Source organism: Podarcis bocagei (assembly GCF_964188305.1).
Source record: "Podarcis bocagei genome assembly, chromosome: 14".
NCBI lineage: Eukaryota > Metazoa > Chordata > Lepidosauria > Squamata > Lacertidae > Podarcis > Podarcis bocagei.
This window is the reverse complement of record NC_138139.1, coordinates 23,050,318-23,072,234: the sequence shown is the minus strand read 5'-3', so window position 1 is coordinate 23,072,234 and position 21,917 is coordinate 23,050,318. Positions and strand designations below refer to the sequence as shown.

Below are 21,917 nucleotides of genomic sequence, written 5' to 3'. Positions count from 1 at the left end.
AAATTTAAGTCTTTGAGAGTGCATCTAATGTAAGTCCTGCTCAGAATAGACCCACTGATATTAATGGACATGACTAACTTAAGTCCAATAATCTCAATGGGCCTACTCTAAGTAGAACTTACCTAGGCTTGCCATACGTCCGAAAAATTCTGGACGTGCCCAGAGATTGGATGTGGAAGTGATGAGAGGTTACTTCCCTTGGCCGGGTAGGGAGGAAGGCGATACAGCGGTGGTGGCGGCACAACTGGAGCAACATCTGTCGCAAGCCTGGCCGTTTTTGCTTTTTCCAGGGGGAGTGTTGGGGGGTGTTTCCACGTTTGTTTTTGCCTATGCCTTCCCCTGCAGCAGTGGCAGTAGCCCCCAACAGCTGCCTGATTCAGAGAAGGCCCAGGCAGGACTGGAATGTTGTGGGTATGTGGCAACCCTACCCAAAACTTTATTTTGAGGGGGGAAAGCTCAACAACTTTCCCTGGATTTTTACTTTTGGGAATATGGCAACCCTAACTTAGGCCGCATATGCACCACACTTTTAAAGTACTATGATACCACTTTAAATATCCATGGCTTTTCCCAAAGAATCCTGGGTAGTGTAGTTTGTTAAGGGTGCTGAGAGTCAGCAGTAGAACCCTATTCCCCTTACAGAACTAAAGCTCCCATCCACCCAGCCAGCTTGGCCTGTTTGGCTTAACAGTCAATCCCTCCTCCCAGGGAATTCTGGGAGCTTGGGTTCCACAACTTGAGGAGGTGGCTTGGGGGCTCGGATTCTCTGCTGTGGCTTTAATTAGATGGTTTTTCTTTGCTTAAAGAAAAAGTGTATATGATTAATTCTTGTTTTCCTCTTGAGTTTGCTCAAAGAAGTTCGGAAATTTCAACAGGGCTTTGTTTTTTTAAACAAGCAGTTGCTTTTAGGAACCTGAAACACAGACGAGATTTTCAGGGTTGGGATTTGTATGGGAAAATTTATTACCAAAATAAAGCAGAATAAGCAAGGAAGGCGGCACAGAGGCCGCCATGACTAACTTGTGAAATTCCTGGGAGGGAGGGAGGGAGGGAGGGAAGGAAAGCAGGTTCACATAGATCCCGGGCGTGCAAAATTGCAATAAACTACACATTGTAAATGATTTTGCAAAATGATAACACAAAATGATGTGCGCAGAAGAACATCAGGAGAGCTTTGCAGGAGAGGATGATGCAATGAACAGAGATCCACAGAAATCAAGGGCTCCCACAGTTGCAGGGTGAGAGGAAAGGGGCTCAGTGGTTAGAGCTTCTGGTTTGCATGCAGAAAGTCTCAGGTTCAGTCCCAACCATGTGGGACTGAAATCCTGTCTGAAACCTAGGAGAACTGCTGCCAGTCAGTGTCAGCAGTACTGAGCTAGATTGAGCCAATGGTCAGACTTGGTAAGAGGCAGCTTCCTATGTTCTTAAAAGTAGGTCATTTTCACCTGGCTGGCAGAGGCTGGGAAGAAGCAGTCCAGTGTGCTCTGAGTCTGTTATATCCAGGGACCATAGCTGATTCTTCCCTGGGGCTCTGCGTTGTTGTTGTTTGCTGTGAAATCTTGAATATTGTTTTTCAACCAGGATGTTGCCTGACTTTGGAACCGACTCCTTAAGGAGGCTTGGCCATCTTTGACAAAGTGATCTTCCTTGGGGTAAGATGTTGGGCATTTTCCTTTTGGCATTCCTGTTGGTTTCTTAGAGGCTTTCTATTAGTATCTATTGTTTTGTGACGGATTATGTTTTGCGCAGGTTGTGTAGATCCAACAAAGCTTTACTGAAGGTTGGAGTAAATTTACACACATTTGGAACATCAGAAAGCCGCCTTATCACTAGTCAGACAATCCACTGGCCCATCTAGCTCAGTACTGTCCACACTGACTGGCAGCAGCTCTAGAATAATAGAATTGTAGAGTTGGAAGGGACCCTGGGGGTCATCTAGTCCAACCTCCTGCAATGCAGGAAGGAAAACACAGCTTCCCATAACAGGGATCAAACCTGCAACCTTGGTGTTATCAGCACCTCACTCTAACCAACTGAGCTATCCAGGCATTTCAGGCAGGATTCTTCCCCAGCCCTACTTGGAGATACCGGGGTTGAACTTGAAACCTTATGCATGCACATTGGTCCATCTACCTCTGTACTGTATACACTGTGACTCTTCAGGGTTTCAGACAGGAGTCTTTTCCAGCCCTACCCAACTTTGCCAGGGTTTGAACCTGGGACCTTAAAAATACAGAGCTGGTGCTCTACAACAGAGCTGCAGATGGAGGGGTGTGTCTGTGTAGAAACACCTGACTTCTGTCTGGCTGGAATGGAGACTACTGCACATAGTAAAGAGTCCGCCTGCTTTTGCCTGTGGCCCTGCCCACCTCTGTCATGAGGCCCCTGGAAAGTTGCCCACAAAGGAATGTGGCACTCTGACCAAAAAAGGTTCCCAATCCCTGCTCAAGTGTCTGTCTGTGCAAGATTCTCTTATGTCCTACGTATACATGGTATATAGCTCTGTTATGCGTCTGTGTGGGCATGTCGAGAAAGCAAGGAGCACAGCTGCGAAACGTGAGGCCGAGTCCTGCAAACTCCATCCTCCTCCTAGGGGCACAAGCGCACACAGCGAATGCCAATCCAAATACAGTGGTACCTCGGGTTACATACGCTTCAGGTTACAGACTCCGCTAACCCAGAAATAGTGCTTCAGGTTAAGAACTTTGCTTCAGGATGAGAACAGAAATCGTGCTCTGGCGGTGCGGCGGCAGCAGGAGGCCCCATTAGCTAAAGTGGTGCTTCAGGTTAAGAACAGTTTCAGGTTAAGAACGGACCTCCGGAACGAATTAAGTACTTAACCCGAGGTACCACTGTAGTGGTAATGAAATAACTTCTGGCAGTCGAGACAGATCCTGGATCCCTCCTAAAACAAAGCAAATGCTGGGGGGAGGGGGAGACATGCAGGGAGTTGTGATAACTGTTAGGGAAAGGATATTAGCTCTTTGGCCACCTGCTTTGCTTTTTCGGAGAGTTGCATGAGTCACTTTGATGGAGCACAATACCTTCGTGTAATGTACATCTCAGCTTTCCAGCTCGCAGCATTAAAAACATCCTGCTTCCTGCAGCCATGTGCCATCTGCCCAGAGCAATCGGCGCGGATCAAAGCATGCGCTTCCCGATAGCCTGGATGCTGTTTCCTCTCCATCCGTGGTTTTGTTTTGGGTATGTCTGAAGTATGTTGTGCAGCCCACATCTTGCCCTGCATCCTCTGCTGCCTGAGTTAGTGCTCCACTTGCAGATTTCTCTTCGTCTGCGGCCAGACAGCTTCCTCTGTGGCTGATCTAATGCTGGAGAGAACCCAGAAGAGGGAGGGAAGCATTGCAAGAAAAAGGTACCAAGCTAGGGGTTGTGCTTGAGTGGCTCTTCCAGGGCACAGCTCAATGGCAGAGCATTCGCTTTGCACACAGAAGGTCTCAGGTTCAATCTCCAGTGGCATCTCCAGGTAGGAGACACCTGAGACCCTGGAGAACTGCAGCCAGTTAGTACTGAGCCATTGGTCTGGCTCGTTATAAGGCTTCATCTGTTTCCGTGAGTGACCTACACTGAGCTGGTTTCACCAGGGGTGAGGAATCTCCATCTTAGGAAGCCAGTGTTCCTGATCTGGCCCTCAGGCTACCTTGAGCTCCTTGCAGGAAAAGTGAGATATAAATGTAACAGTGAAATCAAATTTAGTCCCTCATAAAGCCTGGCTGCATTAGAAGGAGAGGTGAGGCCACAAACTCCCTGCCCCATCAGCTTGGCTGGGAGCAGCTGTAATTTTTGCTCCTCCTTTCCCAGAAGGGGCCTGTGCAGTAACCCCAGAACTAACATTTGATTATTTCCCTCCTCTGTCCCTGATTTTCTTCTCCTTTTGCATCATGTTTGAGGAAGGTTGTAGGCAGTGCAATTTTCTAGAAGTAAAGGTGCCAGAACGCACTACAAACGCTTCCCTTGTTCTCTTAGAATGGCAATGACGCCCACCTAAGAGGTGCTGGAACTGAGGTCCGGCAAGTTCCGGCTGCAAAAAAGGCCCTGATTGGAGGTCATTGATAGGTAAAAGTAAAGGACCCCTGGACAGTTAAGTCCAGTCAAAGGCGACTGTAGGCTGCAGCGCTCATCTCGCTTTCAGGCTGAGGGCGCCAGTGTTTGTCCACAGACAGTTTTCTAGGTCATGTGGCCGGCATGACTAAACAGCTTCTGGCGCAACGGAACACCGTGACAAGTGCTAGAGTGCACAGAAACGTCATTTACCTTCCCCGCCGCAGCGGTATATACTTATCTACTTGCACTGGTGTGCTTTCGAACTGCTAGGTTGGCAGAAGCTGGGACAGAACAATGGGAGCTCACCTTCCGATCAGCAAGCCAAAGAGGCTCAGTGGTTTAGACCACAGCGCCACCCACTCTATTGCTCAGTAATAGAGCATCAGTCAGTGTGGACAAAACTAAGCTAGGTGGACCAGCAACGTCTGCCCCCCACTTCTGATTCCTAGCAACTGGTATTCAGAGGCCTACTTCCTCCAGCAGTGGAGGTAGAACACCATCATCATGCCTAGCAGCCACTGATAACACCACCCTCCATGAATCTGTGTGATCCCACTTTAAAACCATCCAAGTTTGTGGCTGTTGCTGCATCTTGTGCAAACAAATTCCATTAGTTTTAACTGTGTGCTGTGGAAGATGTACTTTCTTTTGTCTGTCTTGAGTCTTCCAACATTCAGCTGCAATTCTTCTACGTTACAGTTCTTGTAATGCAGTTATAGAAGTTGGCCTTGATGAACAGCATTCGTTTCCCAGAAGCGCTCTCCTCCCCATCAGATCCAGAAGAAGTGCTACAGATAAAATCTAGGCCAGTGGGGCAGGTATTCCTTCAGAGAGCTGACTTGATGGCAGTCAGAAGTCTCACAGGAGGGCTCTTGAGGGAATTACCCTCCTTCTGCCAATAGTGGTTCTGAGGCTCTGTTTACACTGCACATTTAAAACACATTACTTCCTCCAAAAGAATCCTGGAAACTGGTTTGTTAAGGGTGCTGGGAATTATAGTTTTCCAGGGTAAACTATAGTTCCCAGGTTCTTTGGGGGAAGAAATGTGCTTTCAATATGCTTTGAATGTAGCCAGATGACTCTCATCATCCCTGGAAGGACACTCCTCCACCCCAGAACAGATCCAGGAGCAGAACAGTTTTAAACTCACTTTTTCGTTTCCTGACATGGCACACCTCACAGCTACTTTGCAATCTTACAAGATTTCTGAGAAATCCTCCCTCACCCACAATTCCCTCCCTCTCTATTAAAAAACAACAACAGGCGTGCGTAAAGGTGCACTGCCATAAGCCGTGCACAGATTTAACGTTATTAAAAGGAGGCAAAAAAGAAAAACGAAGCACGATTGCAGGAAACATTTCTTCCAGTCCTAAGAGGAGATGGTCTGCAGCGGTGGCGGCTGTTCCGGAAACACAAGGAGCAGTTGCGGGATGTCAAAGAAGATCAATCAAAAGGAAACCATCAGGATGGCAAGAAAGGGTCTGATATGAAAAATTAAAAGCTCGGAGGTCTTTTGTTGCGAACCCACAGTGCTGTCTGCCATCTCAGACTGTTGGCCTGCGATTTAGGAATCTGGAAAGAAGAAGCCCAGGCAACATGCATGTGGCCCACTGCTGTGTGTGTGTTATTTATTATTTGTGCATGCCAGGAAAAGGGTACCTAAAGCACATGACAGCATCAGGGGGAAGGAGGGGGGATGCAAGACTCAGATGCCTTTAAATGAAACCACAATCGGGAGCAGTGATGTTAAGCCTAATAAGCCTTGTGGGTCTGTTACGTCTTTCCTGAATTTGCCCACCCCCCCTCCTCTCTGTTTTCCTTTTCTTCAGAGAGCCAGAAAGCCAGTCTCCAGAAAGCAGAGTGTGGAATCTGACACTAGCATGTAAGCAGGAGAGAGAGAGGGAGACCCAGAAATGGGATGCATTATTTATGAGCAGAAAACAAGGCCTCGGTGTTAACAAGGGCAAAGTTATTTCAAGGAGAAAATGGCTCCTATTATGTGCCATCAGCCCCAGCCAGCTTCCCTTCTGGAAAAATATCAGTATTTACAGGACGCTTCCAGACAGCACAAAACCAGTCCAAGTCGCATCTTATCCCCTTGGGCTAAACACTGTTCTTCTTGGCTGTGTGGAGAGCCTCTTGCCCTTTGCTAAGCAGGCACAGGAAGTTTGACTGTGGGATGAGCACTGGAAGAAAGACCAAACCTTCGTCTCCTCAAGTGGCAAACTCTCCCCCCCCCCCCCCGTTTTAAGTTTCAAAATTATCAGCTGATTCCTTCCAAACAGGTAAATGCACAGAGACATCCAGAAAGCAGAACACAAAGCTTCTTCTGAACGCTGTGTTGCAAGTTGTCTCTCTCTCTTGTCTATCAATTGAGCATATGAAACAACCTTGCCTTGATCCAGGATAGGATACCCACCCACTGCTACTGGACCTGGGATATTAAGCAGCAGAACTTTTAGCTCCTCTCACAGCCACTCCTGCACCGGCAGGAGTGCCGAATTGGCTCCACTGGTGTGTTTGCCTCTCTTCCCAGTAAGCAGCAGCAACCCACCTGCCAAGAAGCTAACATAGTGGCTCCACCTCAGCCAGCCACTTTGGGTTTGTAGCTCAACAGCAGAGCTGTTCCAGGTTCCAGGTTCGATCCCCAGCAAGTCTGCTAAGGGCTGGGAGAGACTTTCAGTCTGTAATTCTTGAGAGCTGCTGCCCATCAACGGAGGCAATAGTGTTAGAAACGGACCAGTGGCCTGACGTAGTACAGTGGTACCTCGAATTAAGTACTTAATTCGTTCCGGAGGTCCGTTCTTAACCTGAAACTGTTCTTAACCTGAAGCACCACTTTAGCTAATGGGGCCTCCTGCTGCTGCCGCGCCGCTAGAAGACGATTTCTGTTCTCATCCTGAAGCAAAGTTCTTAACCTGAGGTACTATTTATGGGTTAGCGGAGTCTGTAACCCGAGGTACCACTGTACTGTGTTGACCCGAATATAAGCTCCACCTGCAAATAAACTGCACCTTTAAAATTCGGGGGGGGGGGGGAGAAAAAAAGCCAATACCTGAATATAAGCCACTCCCTTAAAATTGGAGAGAAAAAAAAGAAAAAAAGTCTATTACCGGTATAAGGCAACTTCCTGTGTTATGGATTTATTTAATTGGCAACACTTATCCTGAGCAGAATTTGGTGTTACTTAATACAAATGTATTTGTATTAAGCAAAAAAACTCAACCCCCCCCCCAACCCAACTCTGGAAAGGTCCAGAGCTGAAACAATTTATTTAGGGCAGACAGGGAAGGTGAATCCTGTGTCTTCCTCCTTGGCCCTTCCCCTCCCCTCTCACCCCACCCCACCTGCGGCTGCCATTTTGACACTGGCTCATTGATTCCACCTCAGGCTTCATTAACAGTTATTGCCTTCCCTCCATCCTGCTTTTACAGTTCCTTAGTGAAGGTGGCTGTTACACAAAGATACCCCATGAGGAATAGCAGGAGCTCTTTAAGCAAATAATGAAAAGGAGCTGCCTCAGGTCCTGTTTGCAGGTAGGAGCTGACAAGGACTTCTTCACAGAGCACATATTTTCTGTGTTTTCCCCCCCTTAAAAAATGTTTAGGGGTACTCTCATTTTCCTACTCATATTGAAATACTGCCCTTCAATGAGGCCAAACTTAGAGTCACAAAATGTTTAGGGGTATGTGTACCCCTGCACCCCCCCCCCCAGAAAAAAGCACTGCATATTTTACTATAAGCTGCCCAGAGTGGCTGGGGAAACTCAGACAGATGGGCAGGGTATAAATGAGAATATTATTATTATTAAACTATGGAATCCACTCTCACAAGAAGTACTTAAGCCAACCATTAAAAAAGGTAAAGGGACCCCTGACCATTAGGTCCAGTCGTGGCCGACTGGGGTTGCGACGCTCATCTCGCTTTATTGGACAAGGGAGCCAGCGTACAGCTTCTGGGTCATGTGGCCAGCATGACTAAGCCGCTTCTGGCGAACCAGAGCAGCTCATGGAAATGCCGTTTACCTTCCCGCCGGAGTGGTACCTATTTATCTACTTGCACTCTGATGTGCTTTTGAACTGTTAGGTTGGCAGGAACAAGGACCGAGCAATGGGAGCTCACCCCGTCACGAGGATTTGAACTGCCGACCTTCTGATCGGCAAGTCCTAGGCTCAGTGGTTTAACCCACAGCGCCACCCGCGTCCCTAAAGCCAACCATTAGAGGGCTTTAAAAGAGGGTTAGACAAACTCATGGAGGATAAGGCTCACAGTGGCTACTAGCCATGATGGCAATGCACTACCTTCACTCTCAGAGGAGATTGTTGGCATCTGTCTGTCTCAAGAGACAATGGAGTGTGCTTCCAGGGGTGAAGTCAAACCACTGGAGAATCACAGCACTTGCTGGGGCTACAGAAACCAGTATCTCACAACTGCTGCCTCCTGTGTTGTTTTTGCTGCATTAGCAGCACCAAAGTGACCTCTCTGGGGCGCTAGCCTGGGCAGTCTGTATGGAGGCTCTGGGCTGTCCAGACGACAAGACGCCTCTGGGCCTCGCTGATGTGGTCCGAAGGAAAGTAGAGCAATACGTTTGGCACCAGCTTGGCTGCGGGAGTGTTATGTACTGAGCTGAATAGGATCCAAACTGCAGCAGTCTGATTGGTCCTAGAACAATAGGATCCAAAATGCAGCAGTCTGATTGGTCCTAGAACAATAGGATTCAGAATGCAGCAGTCTGATTGGTCCTAGAACAATGCAGCAGTATGATTGGTTGGCAGGAACCATCCAATCATGCTCCAGATAGAAGTGAATCCACAACCTGATTGGCTTACAGTAGAATTCCGGAATTAGCCAATCATGTGCAGCCCATTGTGTAAATAATGTATATAAAGCAGGTACTTTGAGGGGACTTTCATTCATTCTTCCTCACCACTATGAGCTGAATAAAGAGCATGAAATCACTTTGTGACTCTGAGTTTATTTCAAGGAGTTGCTAGAAGGAGGCGTACAAGGGGCCATCCAACCGTCTTAGGGATTTGTCTGGGGTTTACTCCTTAGCTTTTTCTTCTCCCACCTGAATACCAGTTGCTTAGAATCACAATTTGGGAGCTGCTGCAGTCACGTCCTGCTTGTGGGCTTCCCATGGGCATCTGGTTGGCCACTGTGAGAACAGGATGTTGAACTAGATGGGCCTTTTCTCCCATCCACCAGGGCTCTTCTTATGAACCACAAGAGCTTCCATGGGTAAGGCTGGTTTAGGATATAGGAAGCTGCCCTATGCTAAGTCAGACTTTCGGTCTGTAAGGATTGCATCTGAATTCCAATTGCTGGAAACCACATGTGGGGCGAGTGCTATTACACTCCTGTCCTCCTTATAGGCTTCCCTCAGGTATCTCGCTGACCATAGTGGGAACAGGATGCTAGAGATAATTGCTGTACAATAGTAACTTTTCAACTCACAGTGGGGAGCTGTTTCTCCTTCAAAACCCATGTGTGTGGCAAAGCATTCTTGCGCATGTTCCCTGTCAGTACGGGGCACATTGCATACCCCAAATAATCATCTGTTGCATACCCAACAAACCACTGCAATTAGCAGGAGAGGGCCTCTTGCAGACACCATCTCATCAGGAGGTCTATTCTGTAAAGTTTAGGAATCAGGCCACTAGTGTGGTGGCACTGACCTTTTGGAGCTTCCATTAGATATCACATTCTGTCTTTTGGGCACCTACTGAACACCTTCCTTCTCCAACATTCCTTTTAAGCTTTTTTTTTTTAAAAAATCTGTATTAGATTTGAAATTCACAAAATGGTTGGTGTTGACATGGTCTGTTGCAAAGCACCCATTTCACAGAAGACAAATTAGTCAGTCTAAAAGGGGGGTGGGGAGAAAACTTTTCTAAGAAACTGAATACAAGGCAGAGGTGGGCAGTGTTCCTATGCAGTCGGGCATGGTGGGGAAGGGGACATTGATAATGACTGAGAAGCTTGTCTCTCAGAAAAACAAAAGAAGCTCATCCGCCATGATGGATCTTCTAATTGCAGTGCTTTCCAGAGCACAATCTGAAAACTTCTATAGAAACACCCCCCCTTCATTTATGACTTTGAAAACTGGAAAACAAAAACATATCTGCAGCCAGAGGAAATTGTACAGACAGATCTGTCACACCATGTCTCCCGTGCCGTTTAAAGCAGATGAGAGAGAGAGAGCCCCCATGACCTCATTTAATATTTTCTATCTTGGTTCATGGTGATTTGAGAGGCAGAGGTCGGCTGATGGAGAAATTCAAAGGGTCCTAATGAGAGCAGCAATGTGCTCTCCTGTTCTGATCATCTCCCGGGTGATAACACTACAGGTGATCTTTGATGTCACATGCTGTGACTTCCAAAGTACAGCTGAACTGATCTTTCTGTTTCATCAGGAGGTGGGAGTTTGATGCTTGAATAGCTGGCTGTACAACATTTGGTCATCTTTCTTTTCTACTGGTATTCTTTGAGAGGGCGGACATGATTAGGTTGATGGTAAAGGGCACTTGTCCTCTCACAATTGGGATAGAATTGGGTACAATGCTGGTGAACAGCTGGGTGTGTCGCTTGCAGTCTCACATCTCTATGAATACATAGGCATATAATCTGTATTTTTAAAAAAAGAGGAAGCAGTTGGCATTATAAAACTCTGGCAAAACTTGAGTGCTGCTTTAGATTTCAGTTGCTGGATGGGAACAGAATGCAACAGAACTTAGTGCTTATCGTTCCTTTGCAGCATGTCCAAGCAAAATCCTTTGCATCTTACCTGCACAGGAGATCTGGTAGTTATTTCAAAAGGGGGAGATGCAAAGGCAACATTTGGATGGGATGGTTTTTTGTTTTTCGCCCCAGAGGAACAAAGAGCCCTGAAGACATGTTCATTTGTTCCAGAGGTACCAACAAGGTAATCAAACTCCGCCTTGGGCAAACGCCTTGATGAATATGCGAGAATTTTGCATACTTCTGATCTGTGCACACTGTAGTTTTTTGTATTCAGCCTTGAACCTGTGCAAAAATAAATATAAGAATAACTGTATAGATTTCATTCAAACAGTATTTGTCAAAATATATTGATTGTTCAACAATTCACTAAAGATGTCTACATGCTGCTACTATATGTAGAAATGATAAATTGTTTTATCCCAAGGCTGTCCCATGTGGCAGAGAACAAGGAATGCCTTTTCTATGAAAATGCCTGCTGTAACCTCAGTTGGAACACCTTAAAATAAAGACTCCCCCCCCTTACGACCATTGTTTTATTAATATGCCAACTTTACACACATTTAATCAATTAATTAGTCAGTCAACTAAAACTAAGAAACTAAAATGCCTTTAATCTGGTGATTATCTTTATCATAATTTTACATATTATTATACATTATCCATTTGCTTTCATCTCCTCTCCCCATTCCTTTTCCCTTTTGTATCGTGTCTATTCAATGATTAGCTTATGAGACAGAGACCACTGTATTTTAATATATTTACAGCAGTTAGAAAACTCTTGGTTTTTACTAAGTGTTATATCCAATGTACCACAAAGCTGAAGTCACTTAGCCGTATACTGGTTCCACTGGGGAAATGTTTTGCACCAGCAAAATGGTATTGCACAAGAGAATGCACAAGGATTAAACCCTAGACAAATCCAGAGTGGAGTCCATAAGATGTTTGGATGGCATCTTGTACACCCTCCTTCTGGCAACTCCTGCAGCCAAGCTGGTGCCAAACGTATTGCTCTGCTTTTCTTTGGATCTCTTCCATGAGGCCGAGAGGGGGGTTGTGTTGTCTTGCAGCCCAAGACCTCTATACACACTGCCCAGGCTTGTGCCCTAGGGAGGTCAGTTTGGTGCTGCTAATGCAGTGGTTTGACTTCACCCCCAGAAGCACCATTGTCTCTCAAGACAGACAGATGCCAACTACAACAGCAAATGAGGGTGTATGTGTTCATCTGTGTTATATGACAGTGACCCATTTGCACTATACATCTAAAGCAGGATCATACCACTTTAAGCAGACCTACATTTCTGAGTTCCCTGTGGACAAGGATTGACTGCTAAACCACTCCAGAAATGGTGGCTCTGTGAGGGGAATAGGGGTCTCCTAACAACCTGCAGCATCCTTAACAAACTGCAATTCCCATAATTCATTTGGAGAAGCCATAACTGTTTAAAGTGATATCATAGTGCTTTCAGTGTACTATACAGATGGGGCCTAAGTCTTTACAAGGGCTGCTGTATTTTTAAAAAATGAATAGAAGAAGGAATTTCAACAGGTGTAGCTTTTCATTCTTCTTCAGCAACCACAAGAGCAATTTTTCTGTCTGTACTAATAACTAGGGATGGACAAATCTATGGATTTCATTTCCTCACAATTTCTCTTTCCTAACCTTAAATTCAGTTTGCTACATCAATGTGCGATTTTGTTAAGCCCTCACAAAATTTTGTCTGCTCTGTATGCACATTTTTTCTATGCAATTTTACCTAAGATACACATTTTAGAAAGCAAGATCCCCGGATATCATGCATTTTGGCATTTTGTTTCCCCCCAATGTGTGCATTTTTTGTACTAAACATTCAGGGTTGGAGAACCGTATCACAAAATTTGGAGAAGCATTAATTTTGGAGGACAGGTGGATTTTGGTCCGGGTACCATTTCAGAAGTGTGGATTTGGAAGATTCACGTTCAGTTGTGAACCACGCCAGATATTCCCTCCTCCTTACAACAACGTTGCTCCTTAGGCAGTACACTAGCTCAGACTTCACCAGTGCTACCAAACACATATTTCCCCTCCTTCTGCTAAAAACTAAACAGTCACTTCAAGTCAGTTTGTTTTCTGAAGCTTTTAAAAGAGACGTCAGCTATGCTTAGTGTGAAGTTGGGGCTGAAGTAAAAGCTGGATATGTGCCCAGTCCAGTCAGATGGAAATTACATCTTGCACAGGAACCTAAATGTCATCTTCCTCAGCCCCCTTTACAGCCGGAACTGTGTTAACTCCCTTTTATCCCCCCCGTGTTGCATCTTCATTTTCCTACAGATATGACCGTACTTCCCTTCAGATATGATAAATCATCTCTGGTAGCACCACAATCTAGGGCACAGGGAGCGATCATCTGGAATTTCAGATGACACTTAAAAGTATAATAACAAGTAAACAAAGCCCAGGAGGAATATGTGTCTTGAAATGTGCAGTTCATGTTAGTAGCGCGAAGTAATTAACAAGCTGAAACAGCAAGAGAGGAGCTGGGCGGCTTCTAGTTCTTCAGAAGACGCCGAAAACGAAAATGGGCCAGGTTCTCAGACCATGGGAACCACTGGGATAAGGTCAACCTGTGTTTATTATACCCTAAGCGCTGGCGTTTGTTTGAGGTTGTATTCAGATCAGAGGTTCTCACATGAAGGCCTGCCAAGCACTGGTGGCCCATGAGTGTGATCCACACCTTCTATTGAAAGATTGCAAAATAGTTGAGAATGATCTATACTTGGAGCTGCACATGATTCATTTTTTCCCTAACAACAGAGATGGAGACCATTTGGATCAGGTCTGGGTTTTTCCAATGGACTAGCAAATTCCTGGCCCATGGTTTTCATAACCAGTAAAGGCTGTTCCATCAACCCCAGTCTGCCCTTAGCCAGCCCTTCCCTTCCCTTCTTTCTTTCTAATTGCCTTTTATAGAGCGAACATTATCACACATTATTTTTCGTAGAAGGCAAAAGGTTTAAGTGGTCTGCCAGTTTTCAACTGGTCTGCAGGGCTGGCTGCTGTTCTGGTTTTGTTGTTGTTACTGAGGACTATTGATAAAACCAAAATGGAGCAACTCTACGTTGACATGCATTGTATAGTTATTTTTTTAGTTGCCAACCGGTTGTGCTGTTTCTTGACTTTGCAGTAAAGAACACTCTAATGACAGGCCTAAGGCAGGAGGGGGGAACCTCTGGTGCACAGGCTTCCTGAGGCCTGCTAGGCCTTGGAGTTTGGCTCGCTTGGCTATTTTAGGCAAACCACACCCACTCTCCTTGCTCCTGACATCGTATATGATATCAGGCGTGAGAAACCTCAAGCTGCAGCTTGAACATGAAGAAGAAACAGGAGCGCACCTAGAGCGCATTCCCAATAATTCCTTTCAATGGCCAGCTTGAATTCAACTCAGCAATGCAAAGGATTTTTTTCCTCAGGCATGGCTCTCAGCAAAATAAAAAATAAAAAATGAAACTCTCCCAGAAATAGAAACTGGGGAGAAATTGGGTTCAGTTTGCATTTAAATGCAAACCTACCTACTTCTCACTTTCTGTAGCAATATGCAAACTGAAACATAGGCAGCCTTCGAAATTTGCAGTTCCTTGAATTTTGCATTCAGTTTGCAAGCCAAGCAATGTTTACAAAAATGTGTATACTGGGGGCAAAGTGCACACAAAATGCATATAGTAGTGGCAATAGCATACAAAAAAATGCATCATTGGGGGGAATAACATGCAAAAATACATCATGTTAGGGAAACTTCATTTATGAAATTCTATGTGTTAGGCAAAATTGCATACAAAAATGGGTATATTGGGATTAATTTGCACTAAGATGCCGATGAATTTTCACAAGGACTTGAAAATAAACAATTCATGAACCACTGTTAAGAATTAAATGTAAAACTGCAAAAAATAGAAATGGAGAGAAACCAACATTGACTTATTTGGCCATCCATAGCAAGAAGTAGGACAGGGGACTAAAATGTTGAAGGAATGAAGAGAAGAACTTAATCTTAAGACGTGGAAAATTTTCCAAATTGGAGCTAGAGTTGTACCAGGCCTGTACTTGAGAGACCTGGATGTTCCATTGCTCTTTCTACCTTTAACCATTAGGACCTTTACACCAACTTTATACCTGGTTTCCACTGTCGATTTCAGTCGATTTCTAAAAGCAATATACAACACATATGGATGTGGAGATTCAGTGGGTGTTTTTGCCTAGAACGCATGAGATTCTGTCAGCAACTGTGAACATAAATGACTTCTTATGCTTTTCACTCCATCATCGTCAAGCCAGCATGTTGAAGGCCTTGTGCGTTTTCTCTGGGATATCAAATTACATTCATTCTTCTTTTCTTTGCTGCAAGTGAGTTTTGTTGTTGTTGTATAATGCCGAGCACTGAGCGTGAAATGAGTGGATCTTGTTTGTTAGCGGGGTTGTGGGGGTTTTGTTACTGGTTTGTTTTTTTAAGTACTGATCCTTCATCTTTCAAACGATTGAGAAGGCAAACTTGGCAGGCAGGCAGCTCACCTGTTTTCTGCTGTCACTGCATGATAAATAGCTTCGCAGAACCTGCCACTGTTCCTGGGACACGCCTTTTCAGATGGCACCAAGTGTAAAAGCGTCATTGCAAGCCAGAATGTGGTGGAGGGAGGGAGGGAGAGAGAAATATTCTCTCCAGCATTAGTGAACATTCTCCTGCCGCCCCCCAAGTTATATTTATTGTTATGTCCTGTTAGTTTGGAGGTGGTGTGAGTGGGAGTCACCAGATTGACAACATCGTACCTTGGAATGCTTGAAATTTTTTCCAGAGCTTGGTTCTGTAGCTTTCCAATGAATCAGTGGTTTTGGAAATTCTTGTCTAGAAGCGTCACTGCTGGTGTACTTTGTCAGTTGTCCACAGTGGTTCCCAACTATCGTTCAAGAAACTCACGCTGGCATTTCAAACAGTGCAACTCTAGGCATCCAATAGGGTCCCACTAAACTCAATGAATCTCTTCATCGTTATCTGTCTGATTCTCGGTGAATCAAGTACAGTGGTACCTTGGTTCCCGAACGGCTTGGTCCCTAAACACATTGGCTCCCAAATGCCGCAAACCCAGAAGTAAGTGTTCTGTGTTTGCAAATGTTTTTTGGAAGCCGAACGTCCGTTTTGGCTGTCTGCATTGTTTCCGGGGGTAATCAGCCAATCAGAAGCCGCGCCTTGGTTTGCGAACGTTTTGGAAGTTGAATGGATTTCCAGAACAGATTGAGTTTGAGAACCAAGGTATCACTGTATCTTCCTGTGATCGATGCCCATCCAAACAGACCTATTTAACTATTAATTATGTAAAAGACAGAGAGAAAGGTTATAGCCCTTGACGTTCATAACACAGGCATCTGCAGAAGGGGAAATGGTGGATTCCTTAGTGCGGCGGGGCTTTGTGTCCGTGTCGATCAGCTGCTTGGGGCTGACAGTGAGCCCTGCTTGCAAAAGAACAAAGCTCCTGGTTGTTCCTTTGTAGTCTGTGACATAGGATGTCAGGTGTGGGACAAGGGGGCATGGTTTCTGAGGAATGGCCTTGTAGGCCAAATGGGGAGCTGTGCCAGCTGCAATTAGGCCCACAAACTGGAGGTTCTGCATAACAGGGCTGTTTGTTTATTGCTTTTTGTATCTGCCTCTATGGACCTAAGGACTCAGGGAAGCTAAATGCAGTTGAATTGCCTATATAGGTCTAAGTTTTAAGAGCTCACAGAAAAATAGACACAAAGGAAGAAGAGAGGCAGGGGGAAACCCACAATTTTATTTTATTTTCAAATTTTATTAACTTTTCAAATTTTACTTTCAAATTAAACATCATCTATTATACCATACATTCATTAACTTCCTCCCCTTCCAATGTTCATTTAACTTATTCACCATTCCTGCATATTTTGATATATCTATCTAATTCTATTATCCTATCTTACATCACTTCAAAATATGTTATACTGTTGAATTTTACTTCAATACTGCCAGTGTTGTCAACTGTACACAACTGTTTTCAAAATATTCGACCCACAATTTTAAAACTGAACATACTTTATCCCTATCCCAGAGTACATTTACTCAGAAGTAATTCCCACAGAGATCAATGTGATTCACTTCCAAGCAAGCCTGCCTAACACTGTGCTGGATTTTAGCCACAGTATTTCATTTTTTAAATAATCTGTATATATGTTTTGACACTTTAAAAAAAGTGTGTGTGGGGAGGGGAATCTTGAATGTTAAACTGCATTTTACCATGTTCAAAGTTGCCTTTTGGTACAATTTCCCAGCCCTCGCTATTTTGTTTTTGAAACGTTGCCTCTTAAAATTACATAGCTGTGTTGCTTTCCAGCACAATGTGTTGATGAGAAACCTGTTTAAACATTTCATACCAGAAGGCAGGGCCAGATTTCACATCCAAGAACTTGCCAGATGGAGGCTTAATTCAAATGAACAAATGGCAAACAAATGATCTGTGCATCTGTAGGGACTGTTTATGAGTTACCCGTGCTTAAATTTTTGAAAAGAAAGAGATGCAGGAAATCATGAATGCTTGACGCTGGTTCTCTGGTTAGTTGGTGGTGCACATGCCATGGGGTGCTGTTATATTCTAGAACAGGCATAGCCAAACTTGGCCCTCCAGATGTTTTGGGACTACAACTCCCATCATCCCTAGCTAACAGGACCAGTGGTCAGGGATGATGCGAATTGTAGTCCCAAAACATCTGGAGGGCCAAGTTTGGCCATGTCTGAACATCTGGAGGGCCAAGTTTGGCCATGCCTGTTCTAGAACTTCATGATTATTTGTGCTCATGATGGTATCACGGTGGTTAGATGCAATCCCACTTTCAATACCGTTTGTACTTGCAAAAGTTTCGGGGGCAGTCATCCTGCTTTGTTTCCGATCAGTGCATGTCTCATAGCTTCTTGCTGAAATCCTGTAACCTTTCACACATTTTCCTGTTTTTTGCTGTTGCCCCATTTTTGTTGTGCTATAGCGCCTGGATGGCAATAATGCAGAAACACTGGGGAAGCATTGCAGGAGAACTAATAAAACAGAATGGTATGTAGATGATCCATTATAACCCCAGTACAGTTAAATCCACAACTAATACAGTATAAATACTGTATAAATCCACCACTAACACGCTATTATTGCATCAATGACATGCCGCAGAAGACATCAGCAGAATACACACACACTAGTCTGAAGGGGTCCTTAGTGAAGTCACATCAGGAGATAATTAGGGATGTTTGAGAATTCTATCAGAAACAGAAATGGGAGCAGAAATTCCTACAAAATTTGCATTATCATCAGAGGTCAGAAATGGAAACCGCACAAGTGAGTATGAACAGTATTCATTACGGTTTTTTTTTAGCACACAAACATTATGAAAACAATCACATTGTTTATTGCATTGTTTTTAATGTTCCCCTTCAATTGAAATGCATTGAGATCAATTGTGCAATTAGTTATATGCAACCTTTGGCCATAGCGGATAGCAAGGTGGATAGTGTATGTTTGGGTGGAAGTTGAATTGTAGCAGAACTGACACAGTGCTGATTGTGATGAACACAGGCCAGGATGGAAATCATATATATATCCATAGACATAATTCAAGCCATTCATTAAGTTCAGCCAGACACAAGTTCTGACCTCACCAACAGTAGCACCGGAATCATGGAACTCTTTCCAGAGGAAATGCATCTCACCCTCTTCAGTAAGACAGTGAACAGATGACCTACGTCTGCTGTCCAGCTTCTAACTGTTGGTGACTGCTAACTTTAAGTCCATTCCTGCTCTTCCATCTTTATCTTCAAACTATAAAAACATAAGAGCCTACTGGATCCAGCCCATCTAGTGTGCCATCCTGTTCTCACAGTGGCCTTCAGATGTGAAGGCAGAGCATAGTCATCATGGCTAGTAGCCATCAAAAGCCTTCTCCTCCATTAATTTGCCTAATCCTTTTTTAATGCCTTCTAACTTGGTGGCCATTGCTGTCTCTTGCGGGACCAAGGTCCATAGTTAAACTATGCACCGCATGAATCAATACTTTCTTTTATTTGTCCTGAATCTTCCAACATCCTGATTCATTGGATGCCCTCAAGTTTTCGTATTATGAGAAAAACTTTTCTCTATCCACTTTTTCCACGCCATGCATAATTTTACGAATTTCTATCAGGTCACCTCTTACTCGCCGTTTCTCTAAACTAAAATGTCTCAAATGCTTCAACCTTTCTTCATGGGGGAGTTTCTCCATCCGCATGATCCTTCTGTTTGCCCTTTTCTGAACCTTTCCCAACTCCTTTTTGAGGTGAGGCCAGAACCAGGCTTGAACCAGACAACCCTTCAGACAGGGAGCACCTCAAAACAGAGAACTGTCCTCTGAAACCCCTTCAAACTGAGGACTGTCTTCTGTAAAGGAGAGCACATGGCTATCCTAGCCAGGCTTCACCTTTACTCGGCACACTTCAGCAGCCCCCTTTGGTCTTGGATTAACGGTTGTGTTTAAGTTCTGCTGTTTTTCTGATGCTGCTTGTTTGTTTGTTTGTTTGTATGTTTGACACTGTGTGTGTGGCTGCTGGTAGCTAGAGCACAAAAGTCCCTGGACAGGAACAGTGGGAGTTGGAATGTCGCCAGTGAAAGAGACAGAAGTCTGAGTTCGGCAGCCAGCAGCAGGCTCCAAGAGCATGCTGTTTACTTTTGGAGAATGGATGCCTGCTATATAAGTCACTAAGTACTTTATGTACAAACAGAGTACAAGCAGAGGCGACAATGCACCCCGACAGGGCAAGCAACCCACTACCCTACAAGGTCCTCCCCCCCCTGAATCTCTATCTTCATCCAGTTCTATGCTGTCTCAATAGATCTTCTAAACTGCCACACTGCTATGTACACACAGACAGACACACACCTCATATACAGACACATACACACCTTATTTCTGACCCTCGCCCATTAGTTGGCTGGAGCTGTGTGTGTGATTTTCTTTGACATGGTTTCTTCAAAGGTCACCCCACCTGGTCACTTTGTCAATTTCATTTCAGAGGAGAAAGGGTGGGCTGTGAACGGTGCTCAGGCAAGCAGGGAGCAAAAGACTTGTTCATACAACACTCATCCTGATTTGTTTGCACAAAGTTTCTGGGGAGGTTAGACAACACCAGCTATTTATGGAGCATTCATTCTGATATCCCACATTTTCCAGCAGGAATGGGATGGTGGAGGGGGGATTTGACTTAGTCTGCATTCATACTTTCTAACCCAGTATGGGAAATGAAACACAGCAATCCATCAAAATTTGCAGGGAAGTTCTCCATACAAGTAATGTGTACAAGAATGCTTACACTTGGGTAAAGTGTGCATCAAAAGGCCTATATTAGTGAACACAACCTTTACAAATGCATAATGTTGCCTTGTAAAAAAATAAATAAAAAGGTTTATATTCCACAAAATTGCATGGAAAAATGTGTATATTAGGATAAATTGACACAAAAATGCTGATGAATTTTCATGAGGAGTATTTTTTTTTAATGCAAAGCACTGGAGATGTGGAGAAGTGGACTTAAAGATTGGGGGGGAAATGAGATATGGAGATAAAACCAAAATAGACAGATTCACCCATCCCCATTTTCTTGTGCCTTTCCCCATCAATTCTTTTAGTGCAAAATGTCCGGTCTTAGGGAGAAGCACGTTTGTTTTGCAACATTCACACAATGGTTGGCATCAAAATGCCAGCCAAATGGGAAAATCCAATGATGAATGAATGAAAGAAAGAAACCTCTCTTGCCAATGACCCATTTGCAAATTAAACCCCGTTTGGAAGAATATTTTATGGCTTTAACACCACACCACCTTCCTCCCCCCGTTTTAGAATTCTAATGAGCTCAAAAGCAAATTTTGCGACATTTTGGTTGGTCTTATAAAGGCATGGTCTGATTATGGATTTTGGAATCCTTATGGGCCCTCCTGACTTTGCGCCAGCTTGGTGACCTTGTATCAAGTACAGTCTTCTGCCCAAGGAGGAAGATCAGTGCTAGTCTGCATTGTAACACTATGGGGCCAAGTAATACTTTTCACAAAAAGGAATATTAAACTTTAATTTAGCCTCTTTGGAGCTATGCCTAGGCAGCTGCCTTCCCCCCACCTCCCTTGTGTAAAGTGCCACACTGTATAATATGCGTATGTACACACTTAGCTCTATAAATACACAGTCATCACACACTTCTAAAAGGGGTATATGTGCGCTAAGAAAACACAGGGGACAATACAGTTCCTAAGAGAGGCCTGGGTGGTTTTTCTCCTGCTCCTCGGGGTTGTTAAAAGAAGGCGGCACAGACTCAGAAGGATATGAAAATTAAAAATCGTCTGAAGGAAACTTGTGAGAAGCTCTGGTTAAGGCTGCGGCTCAAGAATCCCAGCTATGTTATGTCAGAATGTTTAATTGCGAGCTGCAGTTTAATGAATGGAAAGATATGGCAAAAGCAGGAAGCGAAGGGAGCCTGTGAAAACAAAACTCCAATTGCCGTTTTGGAAACTGAAACGTCCGCTAATATCTCTGTGCACGCCAGTATATAGTGTTACAAGGAGGCATTCAGAAGATCGCATTCTCTGGCCCTGAACCAGTTACCACTTAATGCAAGTATTTAATTTCTAAAATCAGAGGATGCAAGGTTGAAGTCCGCCTAATAGTCACACTTAGCAATGGAAGGGGAACCCTGTGGTCCTCCTGATGATATTGCGCTCCAACTCCCATGAGCCCCAACCAGCCGAGACAATGATCAGGGATGATGGGAGTTTTAGTCCAGCAATGCCCTTCCCTGCTCTAGGTCCTGTTCTAGAGGTGTGGTTACTCAGTGGCGCACATGTCCAATCTGTACATGCCCAGACTTATTGAGCTCTTTTTACTTCTCACATTCTTCTTGGAGCCTTGAAAAGTCTGGCTCAAAGTAGGATGTAATGTGCACATTTTTATGTGCATACACATTTTATGATTATGTATATGCCATGTCCAATCAGACATGTTGTCCAGATGGGATAGATTTCCAGTTTCCGATGGAAAACTGGAAACGGAGAGGTTTTCCAGTTCCCAT

At 44.4% G+C, this 21,917-nt stretch overlaps 1 long non-coding RNA gene across 2 annotated transcripts; it reads left to right on the top strand.

The window, feature by feature from the left end:
* Positions 1 to 295: 295 nt before the first annotated feature.
* Positions 296 to 15,666, top strand: LOC308573928. Of its 2 annotated transcripts, XR_014002249.1 has the most exons (4): positions 296 to 1,360; positions 1,479 to 1,652; positions 7,497 to 7,598; positions 12,658 to 15,666. It is a non-coding gene; the product is annotated as an uncharacterized lncRNA (long non-coding RNA). The 2 variants fall into 2 exon arrangements; XR_014002250.1 differs by lacking the exon at positions 12,658 to 15,666 and having other exon boundaries at positions 7,497 to 7,764.
* Positions 15,667 to 21,917: the final 6,251 nt, after the last annotated feature.